The 25116-nt window shown below is 37.0% G+C and overlaps 1 protein-coding gene and 1 pseudogene across 10 annotated transcripts in view; both read left to right on the top strand.

Annotated features, from left to right (window-relative positions):
- Positions 1-25116, top strand: part of PTPRK (protein tyrosine phosphatase receptor type K) — a 554088-nt gene that overhangs the window by 74321 nt on the left and 454651 nt on the right. The gene's annotated exons all lie outside the window — the stretch shown is intronic.
- LOC100595889 lies at positions 5031-5825 on the top strand (annotated as a pseudogene).

The following is a 25116-nucleotide window of genomic DNA, read 5'->3' as shown; positions in this document are numbered from 1 at the left end:
CTGGCATGGTAGAGGTGCTGCTGCTAAATGAAGGTGATTGCTAATTGAGGGAGTTTTCTGAAAGAGGTTTTACCCCTTCTCTTGTTTATCTGGAAATCGCTTATCCAGCCAGACATCTCAGAACATTAGTGAGAAGTGCAGGTTGCAAAGTCATAGGTGAGTTCATCACCATTACTTAGAGAATGGTAGATTTTTTTTTTCTTTTTCTCTTGGATCTGATTCTGCAGTTAACGTTCCTTTTGGTGGGAGGCCAGTGTAGGATTCTAAGTGAAAAAACCTGGCCCAGTCTTAACCTATACAAGATGGAACATGTTAGGCCTATACACATGGAATTTTCTAGCAACCCTATCGAGGTTAATTGTTGCTCAGTTTCAAAAACAAAAGAAAACAGGCGAAAGAATTCAGCATCGTGAGCAGTTTGTTACCCATCCAATAGTCATTATTTGGTGGACTCCACCAATGACAGTAAGCAGTCTTATTGTTAATATGGTTTATCTTGTCATACAGCTATAATGATAATGTAAATATCACTATACATTCCTAAGGCAAAAGAAGAAAACTCAAAACATTTTAAAAAATCAAATATATAATTGCCATTGCTTTGCTTCTAAAAGTTGGTCAAATATTAGGAAGAAAAATGTATACTGTAATTAGAACTACATGCATTTAATTCATTTTTATTCTCATCCTTTCATATATATGTGTAAGTATATATACACACACATATAAAGTATATGTGTGTGTATATATATATACTTTATATAAATTACCCAGTCTCAGGAAAGTTCTTTAGAGCAGTGTGAAAAGGGACTAATACAGTAGATGATGCCCGAAGCTGAAAAGTCACGAAGCAGCTATATAAGCATATTATACAAATATACTTCATATGTAAGTGTATATATACCTTCATATATATAAAAGAAAGGGTGAGAATAAATACTATTATATAGTATTTATATAATATACTATTATATATGTTATATATATAAATTATATATATATATATATATATAAATAAAATAGTAGAGATGGGGTCTTGCTATTTTGCCCAGCTGGTCTCCAACTCCTGGGCTCAAGCTTTCCTCCCACCAAAGTGCTGGGATTACGGGCATGAGCTACCGCACCTGGCCCTTTTATTCTATAATAGAAAGGAGCTCTCATTTTTTTGAGCATCAGTGTGTGCCAGAAATTATATATATACTCTACACACATACTTTATATGTAAGTATATTTATGGTATTGTATATAAATGTGGAATATATGTACATTAATTTTCCTAGCAGTCCAATGAATTATTTTATACATAAAGAGTTGAGACTCGAATTCTTATCTTTTCCCTCAATAATTTCACCTGCTCATGTAAATGGCGTGTGAAAATCCTGGCTTTGGAGGAAGATCTATTGTTCTTTGAATGGACAGTAAATACTCTTTTGGCAACAAGCTCCTTAGGAAACTACTTCCCTTTTCTTCATAATTTCATTTCTGTTTTTTCTTCTACTTTTCTGGACATTCTGCTTGGCTCAACCTGGGAAATCATTATCTCTTACTTACCGTCTATAAACTCATTCATTACTCTAAATTCGTTACTCCAGTCCTGACCTCTCTTTGAGCCTGTTAAAGAAAACCAGAGCTGGACAGTAGTTAAAGCAACAAAAAACAGATTTTATTCAGGAACTATTGTAATAGAGGGAAAGAGGGCTCAGCATATAACTGGGCTTACTTCTGAATACAGCATGGACAAGTGGGGATTTATAGCCACAGAAGCAGGGTTGGGGGTCAGTGAATGGAAAATTACTAAGAGGAAATCTCAGAGGAAAAAGGGGATTCTGGTTAGACAGACCCAACAGGATTCTTGCTAAAGGCAAGCCAGGGTGATGAGATATATCACCTGGGGATGGGAATCGAGGGAATGAGGAATTAGATCAGATATATAATAGGTTGGAGGATTCTCACTAAACTGATAGATAAGCAGGATTTTGCTAACATTGGGCTATTCAGATCTGGCATACTTGGGGCCTATTTGAGAAATGGGCTTAGAAGAGCCTGAATAAATTCTGGTCTAGGAAGGCCAGGAGTGCTGGCTCACGCCTGTAATCCCAGCACTTTGGGAGGCCGAGGCAGGTGGATCACAAGGTCAGGAGTTCAAGAACAGCCTGGCCAACATGGTGAAACCCTGTCTCTACAAAAAGTACTAAAATCAGCCGGGTGTGGTGGCATGTGCCTGTAGTCCCAGCTACTCGTGAGTCTGAGGCAGGAGAATTGCTTGAACCTGGGAGGCGGAGGTTGCAGTGAGCCAAGACTGTGCCATTGCACTCCAGCTTGGGCAACAGAGTGAGACTCCATCTCAAAAACCAAAGAAAAAAAAAATCTGGTCTAGGAGAGTGTCTCTGTCAAGCCCTAGAATCTTTCACTCTTTCCATATCTCTATTTGCTTATTTCCCAGGCATAGCAAACTGAAATCATTACATTCCTGTACAAATCTGTATTTTCTTCCTCCAGCCTTCCCTACTAGCTTTGACTCAGTTAGTGATTAATATCAGAAACCTGGGAGTCATAATTCCTTCCCTCTCTCTGCCTCACCTTCAAGTATTAAGGTCTATTTAGTTTAATAACAGATCTTTCTACTTTATTGCATTTCACCCCAACCTCACCGTTTTGGTCTATGCCACTTGGATGACTATACTTGCTCCCTAATCTAGTGTTCCCTCAAATCCAGGCTCCAGACAACTTGTACCTTTGGATTATAATTATGATAATTTTACTTTTCTTTTCCCAGTTCGTTTCTCCTCCTCTTTCCCCTTTCCTCTCTTCTTTCCTCCTCTATTTTTAGTCTCCGCATCCCTTATTCCCTCCTTCTTTTCTTCTTCTCAATTCACTTCCTCACCCCTCTTCCCTCATCTCCTTCTTACCTCTCCCTCCTCCAGGTACCTTGCAGACAGAATCATAAAGATGTGTGTTTCAGTAATCTGTGGTGTGGTGCTTATTACTGATTTAGACTGAGCATATTTAAAGATGGTGTACTGATAACCATGTGAAATTCCAAGAAAATTCTGTTTTTCAGAATGACCTCAATGTTCCTGTCTGCTACCATTTTAAATAATTAATCTTATTGTTTTTGGTATTTTTTTGTTGTGAAGTGTACTATGTTATCTTGTTATTTTAACTTGATTTGTCAGCTTTATTTTAAGATGGTAACCAGTTACTAAAGTTCTGAACTTTACAGTTCTGATAAAAGTACACATATGTTTGCGCTTCACCAGTGCTATACAAATTCAGATTCCTTTTACAATAAATCTTAGTTTTTCTTCTCAATTAGTCATTAAGTTTCCTGATTATTCTTTAACTGATACTATATTAATGTACTGGCTGTGTTAATTAGAGCCATGAAGATGCAGGGGTCCATCGACTGAATGAATTAGACTTTTTCCCTTAACCCTTTATATGCCTCTGACTATCCTCAGTTGTTCTGCTCAGGATATAGTAGAGGCTGAATAGTACAGATTGTACTACCATTTTTGCACAAGTTTAGTTTGAAGATACTTTTCATTATGTATGAGGACGCACTTTTATTCTTTGGAAGCTCACCACTGTGTGGGAGAAACGAGATAGGTGTTTGGTAGAGTACAAGTATACAGGGCCAGAAATAATTAGGTATATTTTATGGGCACTGGTGTCCAGTTTCCTATGTAGTAGGGCTTATGGGTGGCCATATAGTTGTAGATGGGAGGGCTGTGGACTTGTTTAGAAGCTGCATTTGATAACATGCAAATGTTTACCTATTTGAAAAATAGTTTACTTGAGGTGAGTATGGGGTCTAGGAGGAGGTTAGATGTTGGACTACAGATCCCTAGTCAATGCTGATCCCACCACCATTGAAGGAAAAGAAGGTGGACGGAGATAAAATGATGAAAGAGGGAGCTGCAAAAGGAGGTAGGCAATGTATTGAAAAATGAGGTGACTGTGGTCCCAAGGCTAGAAGGATTTAACCTGACAGAGTGGAGGGAATTCAGGGAGGAAAGTCTACCTGCTTTACTTCATTCCAGAACTATCTTTTGCATATTTAAACTTTAAATTTTGTAAAGAACATTGTGAAGTATTTTGAAGACATGTCTAGCAGTATTCATCTTCACTTGTCTTTTCTGATATTTATTCAAATATGGAGTTAACACTTGAGATCTGACTTTTGATGACTCCTAGATCGGTCTGAGTTTGGAAGTCAGAGATCTCTGGAGATTTAGTTTTTCTTGTTATTTACATGTTGGGCTTATAGCTACTGAGTGTTGGTGTCCACTGTGGTCTCTTCTGAACCATTTTTCTAAGCTTTCTTTTCTGATGGCTTCTCTTTAGAATGATAGTACAGACCATTTGTGCTTTGGTAATCTTTTGTTATTACTGCAGTAGTGACCAAAACCAGCTGTCTAGCTCTCTTTCATGTGTAAACCATTCTGTATATATCGTCTTAAATTACTAATCTTGTAGTTGACTCTTAGAAGTGAATCCCTCTTGTGAATCCTTGTTTGTGGACTGTGTTATACTTTTGTTAGTTTCATGGAAGAGAGATCTGACTCCCAAGCTTATGTATATTAGCCTTTTTCTACACTATCTAGAGGAGCGAGTAGCTGGGCAAGAATGAAAGGCCTTAATGTAAGGCCTAGGGGAGAGGGGACTTGAGGGCGGGCTCTGGTCCTTGACACGAAAACCAATGCTGTTTGCCAATTGTTTTAATTTTCTAATCTTTTTTTTTTTTTTGATTAATAAAAGAGCACTTCAAAGACATTTAGACAAGGCTAAACTATCTCTTTGTTGCTTACTTTTGCCCAGTAGAATGTTCTCCCCACAACTGCCTGAAGTTTCCATTTCACTTCATGTTTTTTCAAATAGCACCGTTTACAGACTAATTTGGGTGATTAAGTCTCCTTAGAAAACATGGAATGCTTTTCAGAGGTTTAAGTGGCTACCCAAAATTCATAGTGTTGGTAAGATATGAACCATTTACAGAAAAGGAAATATAAACCTTTAAGCACATTTTTAAAATGAGGCTCAATAATCCTTATAACAGAGAAATGCAAATTAAAATTATAAGAAATGTCATTTTTTTCACCTCTAAGATTGTCAAATATCCAGAAATTTGATGTGGCCCTATATTAGCATAGGTTTTGGAAACAGCAATTCTTATATGCTGTTGTTTGGTGTGTAAGTTGGAACACACAACGTAGGGGGTAATTTAGCAGCATCCATCAAATACAGATGGGTGTATCTAACAACACCTTCCCTGAGCATTTATTCAAAATATCTACGTACGCCTTTCGGCCGGAACCGCCATCTTCCAGTAATTCACCAAAATGACAAACACAAAGGGAAAGAGGAGAAGCACCCGATATATGTTCTCTAGGCCTTTTAGAAAACATGGAGTTGTTCCTTTGGCCACGTATATGCGAATCTATAAGAAAGGTGATATTGTAGACATCAAGGGAATGGGTACTGTTCAAAAAGGAATGCCCCACAAGTGTTACCATGGCAAAACTGGAAGAGTCTACAATGTTACCCAGCATGCTGTTGGCACTGTTGTAAACAAACAAGTTAAGGGCAAGATTCTTGCCAAGAGAATTAATGTGCATATTGAGCACATTAAGCACTCTAAGAGCCGAGATAGCTTCCTGAAACGCATGAAGGAAAATGATCAGAAAAAGAAAGAAGCCAAAGAGAAAGGTACCTGGGTTCAACTAAAGCGCCAGCCTGCTCCACCCAGAGAAGCACACTTTGTGAGAACCAACGGGAAGGAGCCTGAGCTGCTGGAACCTATTCCCTATGAATTCATGGCATAATACGTGTTAAAAAAAAAAAATAATGAAGGACCTCTGGGCTGTAAAAAACAAACAAACAACAACAACAAAAAAAACAAAATGTCTATGTACAAGATGTTCATTGTGGTATTTTTTTTTAATAGCAAAAGTTGAAAAGCCACCAAATGTCCATCAGCATGGAACTACTTAAATCAATTGTAGTCCATTTATACAGTTGAATACTCTCCAGCTGTTAAAAAAATTAAAATAATGAGGCAGTTCTTTCTTTATATACTGATATGGAAAGGTCAAGGCATTTTATTAAAGATAAAAAATAAAAGTGTCTGACAGCACATATAGTGTACTACCTTCTATTAAGAAGGAGAGAAATGATATATATTTCTTCTTGCTTGTATACATACATACATGCATACAGATATACATAGAAATTAAGGATGGATTCACAAGATACTAATGGCAGCAGTTACTTGCAGAATGGGAAAGTTTCACAATATTGCATTTAGTATGTTAAAACAATTTTTTGAAACATACAAATATATTTTTAAAATTAAATTTAAAAATCATACTTTAGCATGAGTTAATTACATTGTTTCCTTTCTAACACTCATCTGAAATCGGGGGAAAGAGTTTTGATTGAGAAAGAAAGAGGATCTAAGCAATTGCGTAGCATTGAATCCTTAGCTGAGGCAAGCTCTCATCCATAAGCTACCATGAAGACAATTTGGAACCCTTGAGAGATAAGAAATTAAGTAGCAGGAGCTTTGCAAGAAAATGGAGGTGAAAGGATGCCAAAGGCTAATTTATACCACAGTTGTCTCTGGGTAAATATGGGGATTTCTTCCAGAACCCCCTTGCCTATACCAAAATCCATGTATACTCAAGTCCTACAGTCGGCCCCATGAAATTCACATGTATGAACAGTTGGCCCTCTGGATATGCAGGTTTTGAGTCTCACAAATACTGTATTTTCTCTCTGGTTTGGTTGAAAAAACATCTACATATTTGGACCTGTGGAGTTCCAGCTCTGTTGTTCAAGGCTCAGTGGTACTTTGAATATTTTCTACAGGCAGCTAACTCAAAGAAAAGGAAAAGATAGGGTGGGATATTCTTCTTTCTTGTCTATTCTTCTGCTTCTAGTATGAGTCAGAATGTAAATCACAATCAGAATGTGAATGTAAAGTAGTAGCTTGGAATTAGCACATGGTTGAGGTCCATTACAGACCAAATATATTTAATTGTCTACTCTGGGAACCATTCAGATGTTTAGAAGTCTATCTATCTATTTGCAACTGCATTTTCACTTTCAGCAGATGAATTCTCAAACTTTCGGAAGACTAATTAGGGACAGCATATAATTATCCTCAAGGTCACAGATTGTCATTCATTGTAATCAGTAGGCTTTACTCCTTGGTGTTTGGACTGTTTTCGTGATACTTTCTCTTTACCCCAAAGCACAGGTTTTTGAATTCTTAAACCATAGCAGAAATCATGAATAAGGCATTTTGAAGGAGATTCTGTTATCTGAAACCTACTGTAATTTTTTCATGCTTGAATTAGTTCTATGTATTAAGGATTATTGTTTCAAATTACATTAAGGGAATAGTTTTCCATTTTTCTTAATGAATTATTTTATTAAAAAATATATTGGCCAGACTCTGTTTTTGTTGTTGTTTTTTTTTTTTTTTTTTTTTTTTTGAGACGGAGTCTCGCTCTGTCGCCCAGGCTGGAGTGCAGTGGCGCAATCTCGGCTCACTGCAAGCTCCGCCTCCCGGGTTCACGCCATTCTCCTGCCTCAGCCTCTCTGAGTAGCTGGGACTACAGGCGCCCGCCACCACGCCCGGCTAATTTTTTTGTATTTTTAGTAGAGACGGGGTTTCACCGTGGTCTCGATCTCCTGACCTCGTAATCCGCCCGCCTCGGCCTCCCAAAGTGCTGGGATTACAAGCGTGAGCCACCACGCCCGGCCAGACTCTGTTCTTGACTGGGGATTCAATGGTGAATCAAAGTTTCTGCACTCATTGTGTTATTTGTAGTCTTTTTGGATGCAGGTGTTATCTACTGTGCTCATTCATATCCCCCCACCCCACCAGTTTAGTAATTTCATTGTAAAATATGTGAAGCAGGAAGGGGAAGGGAAAATGCATAACTGTTCAATCAATTTTGCTCCTAAATGTTTAATTCCCATCTAAAAAAGAACTTACGACCATTTAGTGGAATCCTGATCTTCTAAGAAATTTTTCTGTTTTTTTAAAAACAATTCTTTGATCAATCCAAAGTACTTTCTAAGCAAATCTCAGTGTTTCCCTGGTATTATTCCACTGTTTAACGGAGAGAACGTAAGTTTGGAGTGCTGATTGGAATACTGATCCATCACTGAATAATTATATGGTCTTTTTTTTTTTTCTCTAAACTTCTGTTTCAATGGGAAAGCAAAACTACTTCCCAGAGTTGATGCAACTATTGGAAGTATCTTTTGTGTACCAGGAATCCTAGGAGCTCTCTGTAAATGCTGACCATTATTTGGTGATTAATTCAGAAGCAGCTGATCAGTAAGAGCTTAAGTAGTGGTACTGTATTCGGCAGTGTGTTCAGGTTTCAGTCTTGCAGCCTGAACTCCCTTGTCTTTAGGCTTTTCTCAGCCTAACTTGGCACCTGAGGCAGCCCTAGTTCACTGTTTGTATCTTTTTGTAAGTTGATACTCCATTGCATCTGAGGTGCATAACAGCTCTTTGATTCGATCCCCAAATCAAAAGAGGTAAGATGAAGGCAGATGAAGAGAGCTAGAAGTAGTTAGTTGGACAGAAGTAGAGAGATGAATGCTGACTGGCTCCTCTCTTCTCCATTTCCTGCCTGTGGCAAGCAGCCAGCTGTTTCCTTAATTCAAAATTCTGTGTGCCCTGGCAGTGATAGAGTAGATTCTTCTTACAGAATTCCCTGCTGGCGATTGCCATTTCAAAGAAGAAACTTACAGTAGAATTATTATGGTTTAGAGTGTTACTGCTGTTGTGACCAAGAGTGCCGAACCCCAGGGAAAGTAACCCAGCAGATTTGACTTTTTCCCACCTTTATTCAAGATGGAGTCACTCTGGTTAGGACGCCTCTGATGGTAGGAATACTTAACCATCATAAATTAAAAACACAAGATTTCCCTCTTAAAAAATTTCTAAGTGCACCATACAGTATCGTTAACTATAGGCACAACATTGTACAGCAGATCTCTGGGCCTTATTCATCCTGCGTAACTGAGGCTTTATACCCATTGAACAGCAACTCTTGTTTCCCCTTCTCTTCAGACCCTGGCAGTCACCATTCTATTTTCTGTTGCTATGAGTTTGACTAATTTAGATAACTCAAAGCAAAATCATATCAGTCACAGAAGGACAAATACTGCCTGGGTTTTAATCCCTTTCCTATCTGGTGATCTTGGCAAGTTACCTGGTACTCTGTGCCTTTGTTTCCTAAAAAATGGGAGGCTAAAATAAAATAATGCATGTGAAGTTCTCAGCATATCATTTTATATAAAAAAATCACTCAACAGTGATTGTTAGCTCTTATTATTTAGCTGCCACTGCACCTTTTTATTTAAGTCCCATAAATAATCTCAATTGATGAAATTAGTGTCAGTATATACTCAAAGCATGGAAAAGAAAAGTCGTTTTAGAGAAAGTAGCTTTACACCAATTTCTAAAGTAAGCAACAATGTCAAAAGTTGTCTTTAGAAACTGTATGTGTCTGAATATTCCTCCTCCACAAAACTTTCAAATCTGATTTTCTTTAAGCTCCAGTAGGTGAAATATATTGTAAAAGTTTCCTTCAGTTGGATTATTTTACTTGTTAGTATAGTTTTAATTGCTAATATGGTTAATTTATTATTTTCCAATCTTAATACAAATATTTAAAACTGTAATTTAAAATGAAATTTAAACTATCTACCAGTCTTTTGGGGACTATCTTGAGATTTTAAAACAGTGCTTTGGAAAAATGTTGGTTGAGACCCAAAGAGCAACAAATTATCTTTTTGGATTGAAAAAAGGGATTGATTTTTTTCATATCTTTTGTTGCTTTACCTGGGACTCTCACAAACTTTTAAGAGGTAAAATTGTTGCTATATATATATATATATTTTTTTTTTTTTTTTCCTCTTTCTCATTTTGGCCAGTTGACTGAATAATTTGGTCAATTAGTTGACTTATTTAATTAAACTACATCCTGTTTTAATGCCAAAATGTTTATTTCTAGTATGGTTTATTTGAGAACTCATTTTTTATTAGAACACTTTTGATGACTAGAAGGCACACAACAACTTACTTTCATTGTAATTTTTGAGTTGGGGCTTTTCTGAAATTTTTTGTCCAGCTTCACCCAGGGGCCAAGCTGTTACAGTCATGCCTTGCTCTCCCGCCCTTTATTCATCATCTCTTTGTGACTGGTCCCTTAAGAGAAGTCTCTAACAGTTCTTTGGGTTAGCATTTCTCTTTCAAGTAACAGATAAGGAACTGCTTTAAAACCATACACCAGAAGGTAGAAAACTATCACTTTCTTCTCCTTTCTTCAGCTGACCCACATTGTTCTGTGTGACTCTTGGTCTTTGCCCAGCCTCTTCCTCAGTGCTGTAGTAAATTCAAATGTAAATCACTGGCTAGTTATGTTGAGATGAATTCCATATCAATAAAAAAGTTTCTTTTTTAAATTAAAAAATTAATTCCACATTATATATGTCATCCTCAAAAGACCGACTAGTTTAGGGGAAGCCGTTTAATTACACATTCATTTGACTTACAATTTTAGACCTTGTCAGGATGTCCATTGCAAACTAAGATTTTGAAAATTATAAAGTTTGAAATTGTTTTAAAAAATTGTAGAACCTATTTGGGAGCATATCCAACATAGCATTTTCTTGATTTTTGTTATAAAGAGAGTACACTGGGGAGGCTCACATATGAGGAATATTTAAGCCAGCCTGCCTGCCTGCCTGCCTGCCTGCCTGCCTGCCTGCCTGCCTGCCTGCCTTCCTTCCTTCCTTCCTTCCTTCCTTCCTTCCTTCCTTCCTTCCTTCCTTCCTTCCATCCTGCCTTCCTTTTCTGCCTGCCTACCTGCCTGCCTGCAACCTTGACCTCCCGGGCTCAAGTGATCCTCCTCCCTCAGCCTCCTGAGTAGTGGGGACTACACGTATGTACTACCATGCTCAACTTTTTTTTTTTTTTTCTTATTTTTTTGTAGAGACAGGTTCTTGCAATTTTGCCAAAGCTGGTGTTGAACTCCTGGCCTCAAGTGATCCTCCCACCTTGCCCTTTCAAAGTGCTGGCATAAGCCACTGTACCCAGCTAAATTCCTTTCCTGAAGTGAAATAACTCTATTTATTCAAGTTTATTCTGGAATGGACCAGCATAAAAAAGATTCCAGTACTTTAATTTGGATGCTTAGTTTTTTTTAACTAATTATATTTATTGAGTTATTTGAGTGCCAGACACACTCCACATTTGTGGTCTCATTTAACACTTCAACAATAATATATGAGGTGAATTCTGTGACTGAGTCGTATAGTGAGTAAGTAAACTGAAATTTCAGGAGGGTAAGCGGTTTGTTCCAAGTCATATGGCTATTTAGTGTTGGGACCTGCTCTGCTATTGTTCACAGCTATATTCAGTTGTCCCAGGTGTTGTGTATCTTTCCAAAAACATTGAAAGGGAGGTTCAGAATTATTCAGTTATTTGTATTATGAGTCATTTTGAAACTGAATAGAAAGACTCATTTAGGAAAGTTCCATATGCCTTTTTGTCTGTCTATGGCTGGTTTGCTCAGGAGAAAAGTCCACAATTATACAATTGTACTCAGAGGTCATGTTATTTGTATATCTACCTGCCTCATCAGAGAGGTTGTGAATTGTCCCAGAGACAAGATAATCTTTTTGTTTCCATTCACCTGGGCTATTTTGGAGGCTAGTTTGTCATCTTCCTGCAGGAGTAATTTTATCCATGTAGTTTCTAGACTGTTGTCTAAATGGAATCAAGATGGGTTTGTCAGCCACCATTGCCTATTGATGGTTAAAGCCTAAAGGATAAGGTATCTTATCTCGTATTAGCCTAAGAAATCTCTGACTTGGGATTTGGGGTAATTTAATACAAAATCATTCAAAGATTTCTTTCTGTCTTTTCTTTATGGCTTTTGGACTGTGTACCTATGACTTTCTCTGCTGTGCTGAAGTATCTTCTTAGTATCTATAAGTAAAAGTTACTTATAAATGTCTGTTAAAAAAAAAAAAAAAAAACTCTTAGAGGCTGGGCATGGTAGCTCACCCCTGTAATCCCAGTACCTTGGGAGGCCGAGGCAGGAGGATTGTTTGAGCTCAGGGGTTCAAGACCAGCCTGGGCAACATGGCAAAACCCCGTCTCTATCAAAAATACAAAAAATTAACCGGGTGTGATGGTGTGCACCTGTGATCCCAGCTACTCGGGTGGCTGAGGTGGGAGGATCACTTGAGCCTGGGAGGCAGAGGTTGCCATGAGCTGAAATCTGAGATTGAGCCACTGCAGTCTAGCCTGGGTGACAGAGCAAAACCCTGCCTCAAAAACAAACAAACAAACAAAACACAAAAAACCTATTAGAAATGCCCTGGAATAAAAAGAATGAAATCCTGTCATTTGCAACAGCAGGGATGGACGTGGAGTTCACTATGGTAAGTGAAATATGCCAGGCACAGAAAGACAATATCACATGTTCTCATTCACATGGAGGAGTTTCAAAAGTTGATCTCATGGAATTAGAGAGTAGAATGATAATTACCAGAGGCTGGGAAGGATGTGTGTGGGTTGGGGGGTGGAGAGCGGGGATGAAGAGAGGTTGGTTGATGGGTACAAACATACAGTTAGATAGAAGGAATACGTTCTTCTGTTTGATAGCACAGTAGGGTGACTATAGTTAACAACAATATATTGTATATTTCAAAATAGGTAGAAGATTTGAAATCTTCCTAGCACAAATAAATGATAAATATTTGAGTACATATCCTAAATACTTTGATTTGATCAATACATATTGTATACATGTATCTAAATATCACATGTACCACATAAATATGTACAAACCTTATGTATTGATACAAATAGTTAAAGGAAATACGATGGAAATTGAATAATAAAGAATAAAGGATAAAATATTTAAAATAATATTAAAATCAGGGTAAAATAAACTATAGCTGCAAAATCATAAGACAGTTAAATGAATATACCTGGATTAAGGAAATAAAATTTAAAATAACAAAAATACTGAATAAAAATTAATAATAAAAATGTAAAAATAAAGTTGAATAAACTACATTGAGTTAGGGTGTGTGTGTGTGTATTTGTGAACACAGCATACCTATATGGTAGGGGTAACATTGGTTTACATTCATTTTGTACTTCATACCTGTATTCAAAAGACTCAGCTGAGCCCTTTGTGAGGATATTTTGACTTTGAAAATCTGGAATTGATGACTCACTTAAAATAGTTTTATCTTGGGACTGAAACAGAGACATAGGCATATTTTTGTATGATTCACATCAGAGCTGATAATCTTAATGGTTTGTAAAGGGCCTAAATGATTCTAGAGTTTTATATAAAGCATGTTAAATTATCAAGGCTCATTACTACATAACTATAAATGGACAGAGTTTTATAAAGAAAAATGTACATTTGTTTAGCCATTGTCTCCTAGGAAGTTCTCTCTATTATTACATTATTGCATTTGCAAAGGCACCAAAGGTGCAGTTTGGTTTATATACTGCAGTAGTAATTCCTAAAAGATTTAATTTATATCAGGTTTTTTAACTTAAAAATGGAATCTTATTTAAAATATATCCAAGTATTTGTACAATAAGAAGTTATCACAGTCTGCCTATTTTGTAAATGAGGAGCAGTGTTTATTTTTCATTGGGGTTTTTGATTTTCTGTTTTGAGCATTTAAAACAAAATCCTTTGAAAATAGTAGTTGGTGATCACAATGGTTTATGACAATTTTAACAAATTGTTTTAGAAAACTCTAAGGAGCTGTGTTTTCAACCGTGCTTTTTCTCTTCCTTCCTTCCTTTCTCTACCCTCCCTTTTTTTCTTCCTCTTCCATCCTTCCTTTCTTCCTTTTTGCACTGGGGTAAGAACATAAATAACATTACATCTTTCCACTATGTCTAAAAGAGTTGGAGGTGGAGAACAGTACATTTTCCATGAAAATGTCAGCCTGCCACATAGCTCTGCTTAGTAGGCAAACCGTTATTCATTTGGATTCTCTCTTGGCTTTACATCTGGAAACAGTTTTAGTATTAGGTACTTATGATTGAAAAGGAGATCTCATGTTGAGCTTTTATTGCGTTGGATGCGCTTAAAGGAGGTTTTGTAAAAGACCATTGCTTCATTAAGAAAGGAAGAAAGAAAAACAAACAATTAGATCCAGCGAAATGCTAGGATTTTTGAGTTTAACATGACCATGTCTTGAGCATTTTCAGTTCATAATGAGACTTGCCCTAACTAAAATGGCATTTCATTTCGGTTGATATACTCTTGACATTATTGGTGACATCTGCTAAATTCTAAACCATATATTTTTTTTAAATTGATTTCATTCCTACATCATCAGCTATGACCACCAGTTGAGCTGGGGAGATTGGAATCTGGTGTTTTATTTATTAAAAAAGACATTTTCAGACTGCTTAGCTCACAAAGGTATTTTGTATTCTTTTTCAAAATACACTTTATTTATCATGGATGCTTGTGTTTTTAAGGCTGCATATTTATTTAAAATTTATGGAGAACCCTGGAAAACATTCCCAACACAATACAAAGTCTGCACATTTGCACAATAATTAAGAATATTTGGCCTAGCACGATGGCTCGCTTATGCTTGTAATTCTAGCACTTTAGGAGGCCGAGGCGCGCGGATCACTTGAGGTCTGGAGTTAGAGACCAGACTGGCCAACATGGTGAAACCTCGTCTCTACTAAAAATACAAAAATTAGCCAGGCATGGTGGTGGGTGCCTGTAATCCCAGCTACTCGGGAGGCCGAGGCAAGACAATTGCTTGAACCTGAGAGGTAGAGGTTGCAATGAGCCGAGATCACATCATTGCACTCCAGCCTGGGTGACACAGCAAGACTCCATCTCAAAAAAAAAAAAAAAAAAAAAAAAGAAAAAAATTAAAAATCACACATTGACTAATAAAGATTTCTTTAAATGTTTGTGTGTGGGATGCGCTTGTTCTTTTTGGAAGACACTAGGTATGTTCACGTCTCCAGGTTTCTCCCCAGGGGTGCTTGGTGCCAGTTCAGAATCTAGCACGCAGTAGGCTTCCTAATCCAAATTTTCCTGAATTAATGTCTCATTTTTCCTTATGTGGCTTGTTTTTTGCTATGACAAATTCTTGCTTATGTTTCAACGTCAAATCTTAAAGTCACCCTTTTGTGACTTTTCTTGTTTATTATAGAATTAAATTTTTGTGTGTGTGTTTTATACACTCTCATGCAAGTGCATAAGCTGCTTCATTAGTTATCATGTCCTCTCTTTTCTGCTATTATTAAAGGTAGGTAATATATTTTAGTCTCATCATATCATTAGTACTTAATATACTCTCTGATATAGAATGAACACTTGATAAATGCTTGTTCAATCAAGTAAAGTCAAAGACTTCAAAAGATGACTTGGGAGGACCACTAGCATATATCGATTTTGTAAAATATGTTAATATCTTCATTAGTTACTTTAGAATTCAATGCCCATATAATCTTTTAAACAATCTTGGGAGAAAGAAGACACTATTTCTATTTACAGTCGAGGAAACTAAGGAGTTAAAAGTACAGAATTAAACTTTCTCCCTAGCTGTCTCCTGTCAAAGCTGTATTAAGCTGCTTCCTGAGAGTTTGAATTTCCATGGTTTTAGAGCCATTTCTTTCTTAACTCATTGCTAAGTGACTTGGTGGAGTGTACAATTTTCAAAACTAAGTTTCTTCCCTTACATTCCTCATATTATATAAACATACTCATTCAATACTCATCCATCAAGGTGATTCTATTATTCCCACAGGGAGCCTTTTCATCATCACAATTCCATGTAAAATCTCTTACAAACTACTGAAATTTTCATTCTGATCTTTTATAAATAAAATTTCATACCTAATAAGTGAATTCAAAAATGATAAAATGCCTATAGTTTAAAATTAACTTTATATTTTAGTTGTATATTTACATTTTAGTTATATATTTAGTTTTTAGTTGTAAGATTTTACTTTGCTATAACTTTGGAAGTGGAACTATTACCTTTGTTTTATTGTAGTCTAATTAGTAGGACGGGACGAGGAAGTATGAATCTTTATTTTTATCAAAAAACCAAGAAGGTTTTTATATTGGCCATTAGCTCAGTTGCTTGGAATAATGTATTAGTCACCTGGAGGTCATAGGCTTATCACCTGGTGGACCACAGCTTTAGTCCTTTCTGGAGCACATCTTTGACATAGCCCCTGTCAGCTCTTTCACCAGGAAGGTAGGGCAAGGCTATACTGGTGGAAGTACACATTAATTATCTACTTTGAAAAAGCAACTTGAAGTTTAGACTTCATGACCATAGAATTCTAAGAATTTCCAGTTGGAAGGTACCTTAGGGTCATGTGTTCCTGTCCCTCCTTTTAAGGATGATGAAATTGACATGCACAAAAGCTAAGTGACTTACCCTAGTTTACTAGTAGCATCGCTTGGATTTAAGGCCTTACATTTTCTTAGCAAATGTGCAGATACTTCTTGATTTACAAAGGGATTACATCCCGATAAACCTATCATAAATGAAAAATATTGTAGGTTGAAATACATTTAATACACCTAACCTAATGAAAATTACAACCTAGCTTAGTCCACCTTAAATATGTTCAGAACGTTTACATTAGCCTACAGTTGGGCAAAGTCATCTGACACAAAGCCTATTTATAATAAAGTGTTGAATATCTCATGCAGTGTATTGAATACTGTATTGAAAGTGAAAAACAGGATGGCTGTATGGGTACTCTAAGGACAGTTTATACTGAATGTATATGACCTTTGCACCATTGTTAAGCAGAAAAATTGCAAGTCAATCCATCATAGGTTGGGGACCCCCTCTGTACTTTAGTCAGCATAGGTAATTGAAATTCATTCTGAGTATTCAGTTGTTTGTAGGTTAGTTAACTTGTTGATGTAATTTGTACTTGCTGTTAGTTTGTCTGGAATGACTATTTACCACAGATCTTCACATTGACATCTTCCTTTCAGTCATCCTAGTTCCTCCTCAGGGAGGTATCCCCTCTAGCACTCTGTATGACGTTCCTAGATCTAACTGCCATTGCTTGTGGAACGTCGACTCCATGAACATCTCGTTGTCTTTGCTGATCTCAGTATGCTTAGAACAGTGTCTACATTTAATATATATTTACTGAACAAGTTGAAAGAATAGATAACGATAGGTTTTAGACCTTAGTAGTCTACTAATGATGTGCATCTTTAGATTGCTATAATTGCTTTCTCCTAAGCTGGAGTACAATGCTTAGCGATGGAAATCCTGCTATAATTCTGAGCAGCTAATTCTTCAGTTGAAGAATGGACTCGGTCTTATCGCTGAGTGAGTAACTCCATTGAATTCTTAGGAAGCAGATTTGTCATTTCACAGTGTCCACAGATTCTCATATGATTTCTCATTTCACTGTACATGGAAAGGATGATGCCAAACTTTTTTTTTTCTTTTTTTTTTGAGACAGAGTCTCTGTCACCAGGCTGGAGTGCAGTGGCATCATCTTGGCTCACTGCAATCTCTGCCTCCTGGGTTCAAGTGATTATCCTGCCTCAGCCTCCCAAGTAGCTGGGACTACAGGCACCCACCACCATGCCCGGCTAATTTTTTGTATTTTTTAGTAGAGACGAGGTTTCACCATGTTGGCCAGGATGGTCTCGATCTCCTGACCTCGTGATCTGCCTGCCTCGGCCTCCCATAGTGCTGGGATTACAGGCGTGAGCCACTGCGCCTGGCCCAAACATTTTGTTTTTTATTGTCTTGCTAGCTGATGGTTGTGGTTGGTCCTGGCTGTGTGGCGGCTATGTGGAGGGAGGGCTTAAGGAGAAGGGACTACTTCTGGTGTGGCAATCATCCAGGAATTGAAGACGATATCTAGCTTTACTTTGGGGAATACAGAAGTAATAAATTCATTAAATGTATTTAATGAATGGATTAATTGAATCATAAAAAAGTAAAAATCATGTTCATATGTTACATTGTCTTTCTCCAGGAGGACATACTTCATTTGTCTGGGAAGGAGCACAGACATTATTGCTTTCTGATATTGTGACATATCTTCTGATTGTCAGCAATGACACAAAGAAGTGTGCTTATTGATAGGGTTGATAGGAGTGGCTCTTCAGCCATGAATGTAACTGCACAGTAGTTCCTGTGTACCTAAATAGAAGGCAGGCAAGGGAGTGGTGTGGCTTAGCGTTTGGGCTCTGGAGTCAGACTGCCTGGATTAAAATCTTGGAACTATCATTACTGGCTGTGTGAACTTGGCTAAATTACATAACACCTCTTAAAGTATTCTTATTTGTGGAGGTAATAATAGTACTTTCTTTAAAGAATTGTGAGGGTTAAGAGATAATGCACACAAAGCACATAAGCACTCTCTGGTGCATAGAGTGGCACTGAGTGTTAGCTATTACTGTTATTAACAAATCAATGCTAGCTCTACACCTTTAACATGTGCCTATTCAGTACTAATGCACGTTAGAACACATGATGGAGAACTACATTAAAGGAAGATCATAATCTTTAAACTTATTCGTGTGTTATGTTTTGAAAAGATAACTTATGTCTCACCAGTTGCAGTGTTGGCTGTGTGGAAGATTCCATTATCAAAAGACTGAAATTGAGGAGTACCAGGAAAAGTCAAGGCCCTGAAATCTTAAGTCTTATCAGTTTATTTAACAAGTGTTCCTTGATAGTTTTTACTTGCAGTAGGGACATTATATATTTACTTTCAGGCAAATCAAGAAAAAAAACTTTATAAGTCGACCTTATGCAGAAACAAATGTTTTTGTTTCACTTTTCCCGCCAAAACATGGGTTTTAGAAAAGCCATTTTAATTACAAATGACAAGATAAGTGACCAGATGTTCAGTAAAATGTTAGAACTACAATGTTTTTCTTTGAAAATGTTACGTCTTGTTCCTATATGATTTTAAAGATTTTAAATGTTTCATTCATTGTTTTCAAAGCAAAGAGCAGTTGAAGGAGCTTGGTCCTGAGAGAGTTAAAAGAAGTTATAAGGATTAAGCTATATTTGAATTTTTCTGTTGGGTGCTGAGAAGAATACAATGATAAGGTCCAGATGATGCTTTCAAAGGGATTATAAGGATTGAATAAAACACTGTAAAAATAGCTTTAATAGAAAAGTAGAAAGTGTTAGATAATGAAAGAAAAAATAGAAACAGTGTTCTCTGGGAGATGTTAGTTGCAGCTAGAGACCTCAAGGGGAGCTTTAAAAGTGAACTGATATTTGAACTAGGCCTAGAAAAAAAGTGAAGTTGGTAAATACTGATACGCATTGGAGGCACATAAGGGAAAGGCATCCTCAACAAAGTGACTTGAATGTGCAAGGACTAGAAATCAGAGGAATAATTATGGGAAGAAATCAGAAGAATAATTATGGGAAGCAGAAAGTCTTAGTTTATTTCACCAAGAATACTAGTCCCAAGAGATAGCATGCACACAGAGGTTTCTATGGTGAAATTAGTTTTGAAAACATTGGGTACTATATCTGCCTCCTGGAAATTTTTCAAACATTACATATTAAAGATTCTGAGCAGTCTTCTTGTAAAAAAAGTATTTAATGTTATTTATGCTAGTTTATTTAATTATGAAACACTTTTTTAAGCAAAATACATAAAAATGCTATGAAACAATTTTTTGCCAATGTAAAAGTAGATGGAGTCAAGGTGGTAGAGTGCCTGAACGTCAGAGTGAAGAGTCAGTGGGTGGATCTATGGAAGCTTTCTCATGAAAGCTTCCCAGATACGTGGATGAGCCATGATCTGGAGACTGTATGTGAGATGGGATGGATCAGAGAACTGGAGGAGATTTGTAGGGATGCATCCAATAGTAAGGCTTTACTTCAGACTAAGCCTGAAGTAATGTTGGTCTAACCTGGGATAGTTGTGGTAGTAGTAGAAGAAAAGTTATGAAAGGAAAGGAGTAGATGGAATTGGGGACTATTGTTCTAAGTGAAGTAACTCAGGAATGGAAAACCAAACATCATATGTTCTGATTCATATGTGGGAGCTAAACTATTAGGATGCAAAGGCATAAGAATGATACATTAACCTTTGGGGACTCGGGGAAAAGGGTGAGGGTTTGTGAGGGATAAAAGACTACACACTGGGTCCAGGCACGCTGGCTCACCCCTGTAATCCCAGCACTTTGGGAGGCTGAGGCAGGCGGATCACCAGGTCAGGAGATCAAGACCATCCTGGCTAACATGGTGAAACCCCGCTCTACTAAAAATACAAATAATTAGCTGGGTGTGGTGACGCATGCCTATAGTCCCAGTTACTGAGGAGGCAGAGACAGGAGAATCGCTTGAACCCGGGAGGCGGAGGTTGCAGTGAGCCGAGATCACGCCACTGCACTCCAGTCTGGTGACAGAGCGAGACCCCCTCTCAAAAAAAAAAAAAAAAAAAAAAGACTACACATTGGGTACAGTATACACTGCTTAGGTGATGACTGCACCAGTCTCAGAAATCACCACTAAAGAACTTATTCATGTAATCAAACACCACCTATTCCCCAAAAACCTATTGAAATAAAAAAAAAAAGAAAAAAGGAAAGGAGTATAGCTGGCAGTTCTTTGATGTTAGTTGGACGTGGCTGATACATGGTTTTTAGATTCTTAAATGCATTTTTTTCACATTTTAACATATCTAAACTCAGGAAGGTTCTTAGCATTACTGACTGTCAGCGTCCTTCATTCTTAATGGTGCATAAAGTCAGATTTACTGAAATACTGTTGTTAAGGATGTTTTTGAGGTAAAGCAATACAGTAGCCTGAGAGTGACTTGGGGTTTAGCAGTTTCTAACAGTAAGCTCTCCCTTTTTCTGGAAGAGAAGTGACACTAGAAGAGTATCCTCCAGCCTTTGGGCCAAAGGAGATTCTGATTTGGATCAGAGAAAAAGGGTGAATGAACATAGAGCCAGAATTCCCTCATGACTTCTGCTGTTCTTCATAGGCTTTTTGACCTGTCAGTAAAGGAGAAGGAATCCTTCTGAACTTCCACATTGCACTTATTTACTTACTAGCCTGATTTTATATGGCTGTGAATAGTGTAATTTTAAGCAAAATCTTACTTTCTTGAGAGATGTGGGCTTCAGCCTTCATCTTCCAGATATTAACTTGACCAGATGAGCAAGCCTGAACTTCCTGTCTCAAAATGACTTTTCTGCAGCCACTATTCTTTCTCTGCACTATATCTTTGTCTGTAGCTGTAAAAATTAACCTTTAAAACTTTTATTTATTTATTAATGTTTTAAGAGAGAGGGTCTCACTCTGTCACCCAGTCTGGAGCATAGTGTTGTGATCATAGCTCACTGCAGCCTTGAACTCCAGGGCTCAAGTGATCCACCCACCTCAGCCTCCCAAGTAACTGGGACTACAGGCACCTGCCAGCATGCCTGGCTAATTTTTTTTTTTTTTTTTTTTTTTTACTTTTTGTAGGGACTAGATGTCTCTCTGTGTTGACCAGGCTGATCTTGAACTCCTGGCCTCAAGCAGTCTCCCTGCCTTGGTCTCCCAAAGTGCTGGGATTACAGGTGTAAGCCACCGCACCCAGCCATAATAAACCTTTTTTTGCACCACATATTATTTGCTATAGTTCTCTTAAGAGTCAATTAATCCATGTTATTTTTTATTTTTTACATATTGTATTTTATTTATTTCTTTTTTGAGACAGACTCTTGCTCTGTCACCCAGGCTGGAGTGCAGTGGCATGATCTTGGCTCACTGCAGCCTCCGCCTCCTGGGTTCAAGTGATTCTCCTGCCTCAGCCTCCCGAGTAGCTGGGATTACAGGCATGTGCCACCCCTCCTGGCTAAGTATTGTATTTTTAGTAGAGATGGGGTTTCACTATCTTGGTCAGGTTGGTCTCGAATTCCTGACCTTGTGATCCACCCACCTCTGCCTCCCAAAGTGCTGGGACTACAGGCATCAGCCACTGCACCTGGCCAATCTATGTTTGTTTTCAAAAAAGATTCAAATAAATTGAAATATGTGTTTACTATTATACGTTATGTTCTTATGGTCTAAAGAACCCAAGAAATAGTTTTAAAATCGAGAACACACACACACACTCACACTCACACATAGAACCTAAAACAAAACTCCCCAAAGCAAATATAGATTCAACAAAATACTATAAAAAGCCATAAAGCGTATTCAGTATATAATTCTTAAATTGTTCTGACATATATGTTGTTTGTATACCCGCACGAATGTTACTGTCATTAAACTAATGATCCTATTTTCTTCTTCTCAAAAAAAAGAAATCTGTTTGTGATGGCTTGATGAAGTTTAGTCACTTTATAAAAGGTTAAGCTTTTAAAAACTTTTCGTTTTTTATTTTTAGATTGCTAATGTGGCTAGGTCATGAGAAGACTCTGAAAATAGTTTTTATTTGTTGTTAATCGCAGCTGTTGCATTACTAACCAATGGTCAGGTCCTGCATTAAGAACAAGAGACTAAAATTACAAATAGTTCCTTCTTTTTAAATCAGAGATGCTGGACTTTCCAAATTTTTGTCAGGCAGATATATTCATGTGATTTTAGGTGCTTAGAAAAAGTTTATTCATGGCAAGAATTTATAATTGCTAGAGATAGCTGAACCTATTTTAAGATGACTGTATGCCCATTTTGAGTTTGAACCACATAGATTAGGGAATGAAGAGGAGTCATTTTGAAAATTTTAGTGTTAGCTCAGTATGTACCAGTAACTGACCAGGTTATTATGTTAGACATTTCAACCTCTTCTATTTTTTAATATTTCTAGACATCGGAAATGCTCAGGTTTTTTTTTTTATATCTGTGAAATGTTAAAAACTATTTTGAGTTCTTTGGGAAAAAAGCATTCTCCCATGCTGTAACAAATGGAACCAATAATGTGAACCTTTTGATTACAAACAAAGATCAGACTATTCGGAAGGGAAAAAGGAATATATTGGAAAGTACATGGGAATCTAATGAAGTCCAAAGATGAAGTGAATAATAAACAAGAAGCTATGGAGAGCTCAGGAATGCAGTCTGACCTCTGGAACAACTAGAAATGTGACACAGACCCCAATGATATCTTCATCTCACTTACCTATTTCTCTTTGTGTGTTGGCTTCATTTTTTTTCTTCTTTTTCTCCATGCAGTAGTATGACCATTGAGTTTCCCAGTGATTCAGCTTTCACAGTAGAGTTATATTTGTTGGGAGAAGGTGGGGGAGAGTGAGTTTTTACCGATTAAAGATAACGAAATCAATTTACATATACCCATGCATGTGCACACATGCAGAGACTAAAATATTAAATTCATTCCTGAAATAACAACAAAAATAACATACTAAAAATGTGTGCATGAGGAAAAATAATGCATCATGAAAAATTAAACATAACCTTTCAACAACACACTTTGAAAATACACAACACAAAAATACAGTTGTAGGCAGAGGGATCTCCCTGAAGAAATACAAAGCAGCTCTGTTGGGTCCTGGTTGCTGGCCAGGCCTCTTAGGTGGATGAGCCTTTGTATGTTGTTTAGCAATGTGTGTTTCTTACTTGAATGGGCCTAGCCTCATGAATCATGAATTGTTAGTTTATAAGAGTAAGGTGTTCTTATAAGCTGAACCAAAACATTAACGAAACCCAAACGCTTTTTACACCAGAAGGATTTTAAGAACACAATTTTAGCTTCTTTTAGATTGATTGCGGAGCTTGAAGAAATATTATTTCATGATAATTTCATCATTTATAATCAACTCCTCTCTGCTGTTTGTACGCTGATCCTTGTAATTCTGGGTAAAAGAGAACAGCAGTACATTTTGGGTGTATCATGTAAGGTGGGAAGTGGAGAGGTGCTCTCTTGTGTAGTTATTGAGTCCTTCCTTCCTGAAATGAATTGTAATTCTGGAAAAGTGAATACTCATGAAGAGTCGTCTTGAATGATTTGTAAAAAAACCTATTCTTATATTCAATGAGTTTCGAATCTTTGTTAGAGGAGTATTACCATTAGATTTAAAAAAAGGAAAATAGACAAATAATAAACACTTAAAAAAAATCTCCCCATTCTCTTATTCTCACTTTTAGGAAAAGAGACTGACAAATATCTTCTGCCACAAACACCAGTGTTCTTAAAAATATTTATGGGACTGCTTTTGGCAACCAGCCCTATTTTGTTTTCATATCCCTTTTTGCTCCCATCTTTCCAAACTCATAAACTCCCAAATTATATTTTCCAGTTTTATTCCACATGGTAAGATTTATTTTCCTCCAAAACTTTATTGCTTTATAATTTTAAGATAAAATATTCTAATACATTTCTTTACCAGTTGATGTAAATACAGTGAATTTTTACTTGTTTATAAATGACATTAGGAAAAATATATCTGTCAGATTGATCAATGTTGATTTTAAACAACAATATGGAAAAGAATGATTGTGTTTTTTATAAGCAGCTAGAAGCTAATGTAGGAAAGATGATATTGATATTTAAGACATGCTGGCAAACAATAACATATAAATATCAAGTAGGCTATTTTACCTGGGCACAGAAGGTCTCTTTCAAATACCAAAATTGAATTTCGTCATTTTATCCAGAGTTGAAATTTATTATACTGAGAATAACCACTTAATTTATGTCTTTATCTCTGCCACTGTTTTTTCGTTCAAATCTAAGCTACATGTTACACTGTTCTCCAGATACACTGTGTGGCTTTTTGTCTATATTGTCCCCACCACTAGAATGTCCTTCTTCAGCTTTAGTTGACAAAATCTTTCATGATTTATTCTTAGTGCTGTCATTTTCATAAGTTCTTCCTGACTGTAAATGGCAAATGTAAAATTCCTGCTGCTCTCTAAATGCTCACATCACTTTGCTGGTACTTTCTGTTGTATTAATAATTACCACGAGTTGCTTGGGTTGTCATTATTTGTTTCTATGCCCGGGCTTCTCCAGGGAGCTCTAAGCATTCTGAGGGCAATGGCAAAGTCTCATTCATCAAAGCATGTTCCATATACCTAAAGTAAGGTCTG

This window comes from Nomascus leucogenys, chromosome 3 (genome assembly GCF_006542625.1).
Source record: "Nomascus leucogenys isolate Asia chromosome 3, Asia_NLE_v1, whole genome shotgun sequence".
NCBI classification, from domain to species: Eukaryota; Metazoa; Chordata; class Mammalia; order Primates; family Hylobatidae; genus Nomascus; species Nomascus leucogenys.
The sequence above is the reverse complement of the archived record's forward strand: the minus strand, read 5'-3'. Positions and strand labels throughout refer to the sequence as shown.